At 41.4% G+C, this 9,341-nt stretch overlaps 1 long non-coding RNA gene across 1 annotated transcript; it reads left to right on the top strand.

The window, feature by feature from the left end:
* Positions 1 to 1,931: 1,931 nt before the first annotated feature.
* Positions 1,932 to 8,788, top strand: LOC129835104 (uncharacterized). The gene is made up of 4 exons (XR_008756379.1): positions 1,932 to 5,261; positions 5,417 to 5,585; positions 6,158 to 6,220; positions 6,337 to 8,788. It is a non-coding gene; the product is annotated as an uncharacterized LOC129835104 (long non-coding RNA).
* Positions 8,789 to 9,341: the final 553 nt, after the last annotated feature.

Below are 9,341 nucleotides of genomic sequence, written 5' to 3'. Positions count from 1 at the left end.
GGAGTCATTAAAACTTGTTTTTCAACCACTCCACAAATTTCTTGTTAACAAACTATAGTTTTGGCAAGTCGGTTAGGACATCTACTTTGTGCATGACACAAGTAATTTTTCCAACAATTGTTTACAGACAGACTATTTCACTTATAAGTCACTGTATCACAATTCCAGTGGGTCAGATGTTTACATACACTAAGTTGACTATGCCTTTAAACAGCTTGGAAAATTCCAGAAAATGGTGTCATGGCTTTAGAAGCTTCTGATAGGCTAATTGACATCATTTGAGTCAATTGGTGGTACACGTGTGCATGTATTTCAAGGCCTACCTTCAAACTCAGTGCCTCTTTGCTTGACATCATGGGAAAATCAAAAGAAATCGGCCAAGACCTCCACAAGTCTGGTTCATCCTTGGGAGCAATTTCCAAATGCCTGAAGGTACCACGTTCATCTGTACAAACAATAGTACGCAAGTAAAAACACTATGGGACCACGCAGCCGTCATACCGCTCAGGAAGGAGACGTGTTCTGTCTCCTAGAGATGAACGTACTTTGGTGCGAAAAGAGCAAATCAATGCCAGAACAACAGCAATGGACCTTGTGAAGATGCTGGAGGAAACAGGTACAAAAGTATCTATATCCACAGTAAAACGAGTCCTATATTGACATAACCTGAAAGGCCGTTCATCAAGGAAGAAGCCACTGCTCCAAAACCGCCATAAAAAAGCCAGACTACAGTTTGCAACTACACATGGGAACAAAGATCGTACTTTTTGGAGAAATGTCCTCTGGTCTGATGAAACAAAAATAGAACTGTTTGGCCATAATGACCATCATTATGTTTTTAGGAAAAAGGGGGAGGCTTGCAAGATGAAGAACACCATCCCAACCGTGATGCACGGGGGTGGCATTATCATGTTGTGGGGGTGCTTTGCTGCAGGAGGGACTGGTGCACTTCACAAAATAGATGGCATCATGAGGCAGGAAAATTATGTGGATATATTGAAGCAACATCTCAAGACATCAGTCAGGAAGTTAAAGCTTGGTCGCAAATGTGTCTTCCAAATGGACAATGACCCCAAGCATACTTCCAAAGTTGTGGCAAAATGGCTTAAGGACAACAGAGTCAAGGTATTGGAGTGGCCATCACAAAGCCCTGACCTCAATCATATAGAAAATTTGTGGGCAGAACTGAAAAGGCGTGTGCGAGCAAGGAGGCCTACAAACCTGACTCAGTTACACCAGCTCTGTCAAGAGGAATGGGCCAAAATTCACCCAACTTATTGTGTGAAGCTTGTGGAAGGCTACCCGGCACGTTTGACCCAAGTTAAACAGTTTAAAGGCAATGCTACCAAATACTAATTGAGTGAATGTAAACTTCTGACCCACTGAGAATGTGATGAAAGAAATAAAAGCTGAAGTAAATAATTCTCTCTGCTATTATTATTGTTATTTATTTCCCATTCTTAAAATAAAGTGGTGATCCAAACTGACCTAAAACAGGGAATTTTTACTAGGATTAAATGTCAGGAATTGTGAAAAACTGAGTTTAAATTTATTTGGCTAAGGTGTATGTAAACTTCTGACTTCGACTGTACAGTTGGGTGCATACAGTAGCTTGTTTGGCAAACTGCCCCAGAATCCCACTTCCCTCTCTTGTTCAGACTAGACTTCAATTGTGGTTTCTGCCCATAAGACAGCTGTATAGCCTCCTGGCTTTCTCACTCAACAAATGCCTCAGTGTTAGCCAATACTACATTATCCCCCCCATCTTCTGTGCTTTTCACCATCATTGACCGCAACATCAGACTGCATGTGTCACATTCATTCAACATGACAACTGATTCAGAGTTTTCCTTTGGTGTCAAACACCAGAGCTTTGTGCCTCTCCCTGCTCACTGAGTTTCTGTGTGTGTGTGTGTGTGTGTGTGTGTGTGTGTGTGTGTGTGTGTGTGTGTGTGTGTGTGTGTGTGTGTGTGTGTGTGTGTGTGTGTGTGTGTGTGTGTGTGTGTGTGTGCGTGTGTGCGTGTGCGTGCGTGTCTCAACCCGTTTTAGAGGAGCCCTGACGGTATCACACACCCAATAAAAGACCACCTGTTTCCAGTGTGCTAATCTAATCCGGCCTTGCCACAGTTCCTGCCGTTATTTCTCCTCATGTCACGTTCCATCGGCCCCCTAACAGTCGATGGCAAAACCCTGGCCTAGTTGTTAACTGAGCACCCCTGACATGGATTGTGACAATTTCACGCCCATCCATAATCCAGTTGACACCGGTATCGCTGTTTTTTTTTTTTTAATTGCTCGCATTTTGATGAAAAGATGCCTCTCCTGTGATCTAGTGACGTGCGTCATATACTCAGTTTTCTGTAACGGGACACATTTAGCAGACGTTCTAATCCAGAACAATTTACAGTTAGTGCATTCATTTTAAAATGGCTTCTTGGGACAACCGCATATCACAGTCATCGCCAGTACATTTTTCCTCAATAAAGTAGTTATCAGCAACCATTCTCACTAACACATTAATCACAAGTAATGACGGCCATTCTGGGGAGAAAAGGGGTAAAAAAAAAGTTGCTACAGTTTTCATTAACATTGTTGTCCTGAATAGAGCTGCTGGTATCGACTAGCTCTGTCTTCAGTGGCTAAAGCTGTCTGGTAGTGATAGGCATTCCGGCTCTTTTCAGTGTGCCGGCTCGTTCGGCTCAGCTCACCAAAAAGGGCCGGCTCTTTTGGCTCACAAACGGCTCCCTAAAAAATATATGTTTAGTATTTTTTCAAGTCAAACAGTTTGCGATAGTTTGACTATGATTGGTGTTAAAACAATTCTAATTAAATTATTAACTGAAATCATACTCTACCTTAACCACAATGTATTTAAAAATGCATTGGTTTGTTATGAAAAAGAATGCTATTAAACATTTACATTTAAAGTCTAACTTTAATGTAAAGAAACAAAGTGCATATAAATCTAACCATTCAAAACGAATACAATCTGAACAGCATAACAGAATATTGCACCATATCAAAGAAAATTAAATAACAATGTGCAAAACTGCAGCATTCCACTTAAAACATTAAACTGGTCCCTCTTTTCTCTCTCTTCTTTGTTGCCATGTTATAACCAGCAGCACACGGCAATGCTGACCATATTTTGCTTTTATGAGACATTTGCATTCAGAAATGCAAGCTGCCTCACTTTCGAGGGGCTGATGCGGTTTCTTCTCTCAGTAATTATTTATCCCGTTTTCGAGAATACCCTCTCAAAGGGAACGGATGTGGCCACTATGCAGAGTCTCCCTGTCATGACTTTAGTAAGCCGTGGATAGACAGAGGCCTTGTTCTTCCACCAGCTCAGAGGATCTGCAGATCTTTGAAGGAGGGGCTCCTCCAAATAGGATCGGACCTCCATTATGGCATCTGCTGAGGGATTCCTTCGTGCTGCATCCCCAGTTGCTCTCTCGTCAAACAGCATCCAAACAGCAGACGTTTGTGGCACTACTGCTGGTGCTTCTGCTCCATCTGATCCCTCTTCTTCCTGTTGTCCTGGTGCCTGAGCCAGCTGACTGCTGGGGTTATTCTTTGAAGAGCCTCATCAATCACTCTGGCATCACTGAAGGCTAACTTCTTAAACCTGGGGTCAAGTGCAGCGGTTTCTGATAGCACGTGATTATATTCCATTCTGTGGAACTTTCTGTCCATTGATGAACATAGGGTGTCCATCAACTCTGTCACATGTCCTGTGGTTACATTTTGCTTCTCTCTTGCGGCTGGCTGTGATTCACTACAGACCCTTACACAGGACTATCATTGTTGAGGCTGTCACATAGCTGAAAAGAGAGTACAGTAACTTATTAGTTCAGGTTCATGTTTTGTCTACTGATACTACATTCTCATCTACTGCTCATATACATATATAATACTGGATTAAATAATGATGTAGTAATAACTGCTTACCGTACCTCTCTCCACTGATCTCCACAGTGACCTGCTCAAAAGGTTCCAGGACTCTGCACACCTCCTCCACCACCTCCCATTCCTCTTGGGTCAGAGCATCAACAGGTGCATTGACAATGGCCAGGGTAGAGATGATGGCATCCTTTGACTCAAGAAACCGTTTCAAAATATAACATTTTTAATTCAACCTTTTAGTGCAGTCTTGTTTAGGCATCAGCTCAGGCATCCCCAGCTGGCATTGTGTAGACCAGTTTTTCAGCACCTACTGTGCTCCTGTGGAAGTATTCCACAGCTGCTTTCACTATGTCTACAGTGGGCTTCATCACCTTCAGAGCATCTCTTACAATCAGGTTGATTGTGTGGGCAAGACATTGATGATGGGTCCATTTAAAAAAAAAAAATCATGGCTTTAGTTATGTTAGCTGCATTGTTGCTAACACAACAGACCAATTTTCCATCTACTTGCCATTCTCTGGCCACTTTCAACAGTTCCCCAGCCAAGTTCTCTGAGGTGTGTCTGTCGCTGAACTCAAAGCAGTCCAGAAGACAGCTAGACATCTAAAAATCTTCAATGAAGTGACATGCAACCGACATGTAAGAAGTGGTTACTCTTGATGTCCAGCAGTCAGTGGTAAGGCAAACTGCAGTAGCTTTTTGGACTCTTTCCCGCACTGAAGCCTGTGTGCTCTCGTACAGTTGTGGAATAAGTGATTTTGAAAGGGTTTTCCTGCTTGGAATTGTGTACATTGGATTTAGACTTTTGCTATAATTTCTAAAACCTCTGTCCTCCACGATTGAAAATGGCTGGAAATCGGTGGCAATAGTTTTAGCCAATGGAATATCAATTTGGCCTTGTTTTGCTACAGACATAGACTTTGGCATAAACTGGTCCATAGAAGACTGCGTAGTAGGCCTACTTGACTGAGTGGATACATCTCCACATGTGGAGGTGCTGGCTCCACCACTATCACTAACAGGCCCGCTAGTTTCTCGAAGCTCCACTACAGCTAGCTTCACAGTTGGGCGCACAGTTCACATATGCCGGTGTAGGTTGTGCGTAGAGCCGGCTTTATATGAGATTTTGTTTTGGCAAATTCTACACTACACTGCTCTAACATTGTCTACATTATTAAAATGCATCCAAATGCTCCCGTGCTTCCGACTCATTTTCCAGCTGTTGTTTTCACAGCTGTCCTTCCTCTCTCTCCTCAGCTGCTAAGTGTGTGACTGTGAGTGAGTTGGCTCAGCCCTCCCTCACGCATCTTTGGTTCATTGGTTGACACTGCATGTCTGATTGACAGGAACAACAGGTGAGGCTGTTAGTCTGAGCAGACAGTCAGAACGAACTTGAGCATTTAGGCCTATATTATTTGATATATTTTTTCGTTCTTTTAATTAGTTAATTCTATTAATTTAAATCTTTTGATTATTTATATCTTAATTTCTATTTTATTTTCATAAATAGATTCGACTCTTCTGATATGCGAGCCGGCTCCCAACGTTCACCTACAAGAGCTCTTAGAGCCGACTCCATCGCGAACGACCCAAAGCAGTCTGGGCTGGTTGAAGCACAGTGTGAAGGATTATTTTGAAAGTGTTTCAATCTGCCGTGAATCATCATAATCCATACACTGGTAAGAGTCTACTTTTAAAGTGCCAACGTCTCAACTGTATCAAAGTTGTTTTCATTGCTAGCTATTGTTAGCTAAATAGCTAGCTAGACAGTTGCATACAGGCACCGTTATAGCTTGCTTTATCCATTGTTTACATATGGCTCATTGCGGGACGAAGCAACGTTAACCCAGCTAACTGAGCAGGCCACTAGCTACCGAAAATAGCCACTGTGGTGCAAATACTAATCGATTAACAAGCTTATCAAACCGCATGTTACGTTATAGGGACACATCTTAAATTGGCGAGTTAGCTTGCCACGATGAAATGATCGCCAAATAGCTAGCTAATTATTGGATTATAGATGTCAAGTTTTTTTGCAATGTTCAACTAGCTTGCTAAATTGATCATTGCCATTTACCAGTTGGTAATTATGAATGTTTGCTAAATCTAGCTAGTTATCTTGTGTCTGCATTGCCATTGTTGGGCTGGAAGCAGTTACAGGGCGTTTTAGTACAGCTGTAGCAGTCAACAAGCAGTAACAAACTATAGTACATGAATAAATTCATTTTAACACATGTTTGTGGTCTTTCAGCATGAACCTGCTCTCTGCCACCAGTAAAAGGAGATGATTGAGGGTGAACATGCAACACATCAGGTATATTGTCTTTGTACTTTAAGTTTATAGGTTGAATTTGGGGGTCAATGAATGTTATTGCTGGTATGCAAGGTATTTATGTCTTGTCTATTTTTCTCTGCTTTCCTCCTTTACAGCTTGAATTGTCTGGAGTCTGGTGTTGTGGCCAAGGAGCTTTCACTCAGATGGAACCAGGTTCCAGCTGCTGTGCAATGTTGATGTCCTTCCTCCCAGACATGTGAATGCATCCCCCGGACTGGACACAACCCGGCAAACATATTTTTTTGAGGAGATCAGGATGTTTGCAATGAAAAGGCCATGGACACTATGTCCTGCTCCAAAGGGCAGGATAGAAATATGCTCTCAGGCTAGATTCCTTTGTTCATATCATAACCTGAACCAAAGTTATTCTAATGATCTTGTGATATAGGCCTAGGTCAATATATTGTTTTTACCTCAGCCTTTGTGTTTGGGTGTTTTTAAGTTTTTCGTACTTGTAGGCTACTACCTTTAGCACTGGAAGTTAATAAAGTATTGTTGAAATATTGTCTTAGTTTTTTAAACACTACCTCACTGCTTTAGCACATTGCCATGGTCACGTGTTCCAATGTGAATTTTTTAAGAGATGGGTAGGTCTAAGCCTTTAGAGTGTGTGAACGATGCTAAATGGGCGTAAACAAAGAACAGCACTGTAGCTGTTCAATGTGAAAGGTTATTTTTATTATACAGCAATAGGCAATATAATACTGTACATGGTTTGCCTAATGGGGTAACTTGGTATTAGTATTCCTATAGAAAAGTATTCCTTTTCTAAATATATGTTTCCAAAGTATTAATGTAGAGGATGTGTGAAAATCACAGCAAAATGTTTGAATGCCCTTTTCTCCTAAATGGGATTATAAATTTATCAACATTTAAAGCAGCATTACTTACCCATGTTTCCTCCAACTGCAGTGTATGATATACCGTTTTGAAGCATCTGTACTTTTATCCAATGTAAAAAGAGAAAACAATTGTTAAATGTTGTACATAAGACTGAAAAGAGATGGTGGGTCACACATGACTAACATGTAAATGTAATGTTATTATGAGTTTTGGAGTATGAGAGTAGAAGAATGCAGCTGTGTGAAGCAATTGTACGTTCTCAGAAAATCCCAACAATTCACAAAGCAAATACATAAAATTCCCAACAAACGACTGTCGTTAAAGGCATCATTCAGTTTGTTGAATCAGCGTGTCTCCCTTTAATTCTGTTATATTGAGGGACATTTAGAGTGGTGTTGAAGTGCTATAAATTGAGGCATAGATTTTCCTGTCTCTGAGCTGGGAACAAGATAATTCGAAGCGTTTTCTAAACGGCCCAGGTCAGACGTTGCCGTTTATACACTGAAAAAGTCAACTTTGACCAGTTTCAAGTCTTTCACAGTCAAAGCCATTCACTGTAAATGTTTACAGCGGAACATATGTGTATGGAGAAGCCACCTACCAGCCTGCCAAGAATTCTCTAAATGAATATGCATTTAATGAATATACTTTACATATAAAACTGCTACTAATCCCAATTATCCCATGCATATTGTAAAGCGGCTTGTCTTTGAGCCAAAATGAAGGGTTCCAGGCCAATCAACGTGTGTTAACCCCTTTAGGGAGGGAACCACTGTGTTTGGGAGGCTAAGAGATACAGCAGGCACACACACACACTGGATACCTCAACAATGGACACAAACACTGGATACCCCAACAATGGACACAAACACTGGATACCTCAATAGACACAAACATTTGATACCTCAACAACACACAAACACTCACACATAAACACCGGACACCTCTACAACAGACGCAAACACTGGATACCTCAACAACATGAACACTGGATACCTCAACAACACAGACACTGCATACCTCAACAACACACAAACACTGGATACTTCAACAACATGAACACTGGATACCTCAACAACACAAACACAGACACTGCATACCTCAACAACACACAAACACTGGATACCTCAACAACATGAACACTGGATACCTCAACAACACAAACACAGACACTGCATACCTCAACAACACACAAACACTGGATACCTCAACAACATGAACACTGGATACCTCAACAACACAAACACAGACACTGCATACCTCAACAACACACAAACACTGGATACCTCAACAACATGAACACTGGATACCTCAACAACACAAACACAGACACTGCATACCTCAACAACACACAAACACTGGATACCTCAACAACACAAACATTGGATACCTCAACAACAGACACACACACTGGATACCTCAACAACATGAACACTGGATACCTCAACAACACAAACACAGACACTGGATACCTCAACAACACACAAACACTGGATACTTCAACAACATGAACACTGGATACCTCAACAACACACAAACATTGGATACCTCAACAACACACATAAACACTGGATACCTCAACAACACACAAACATTGGATACCTCAACAACACACATAAACATTGGATACCTCAACAACACACAAACATTGGATACCTCAACAACAGACACACACACTGGATACCTCAACAACATGAACACAGACACTGGATACCTCAACAACACACAAACACTGGATACTTCAACAACATGAACACTGGATACCTCAACAACACACAAACATTGGATACCTCAACAACACACAAACACTGGATACCTCAACAACACAAAAACATTGGATACCTCAACAACACACATAAACACTGGATACCTCAACAACACACAAACACTGGATACCTCAACAACAGACACACACACTGGATACCTCAACAACACACACACACTGGATACCTCAACAACACACAAACATTGGATACCTCAACAACATGAACACTGGATACCTCAACAACACACACACACTGGATACCTCAACAACACACAAACATTGGATACCTCAACAACACATAAACACTGGATACCTCAACAACACACAAACATTGGATACCTCAACAACACACATACACTGGATACCTCAACAACACACAAACATTGGATACCTCAACAACAGACACACACACTGGATACCTAAACAACACACAGACACTGGATACTTCAACAACATGAACACTGGATACCTCAACAACACACAGACACTGGA

This window comes from Salvelinus fontinalis, chromosome 36 (genome assembly GCF_029448725.1).
Source record: "Salvelinus fontinalis isolate EN_2023a chromosome 36, ASM2944872v1, whole genome shotgun sequence".
Lineage (NCBI taxonomy): Eukaryota > Metazoa > Chordata > Actinopteri > Salmoniformes > Salmonidae > Salvelinus > Salvelinus fontinalis.
The sequence above is the reverse complement of the archived record's forward strand: the minus strand, read 5'-3'. Positions and strand labels throughout refer to the sequence as shown.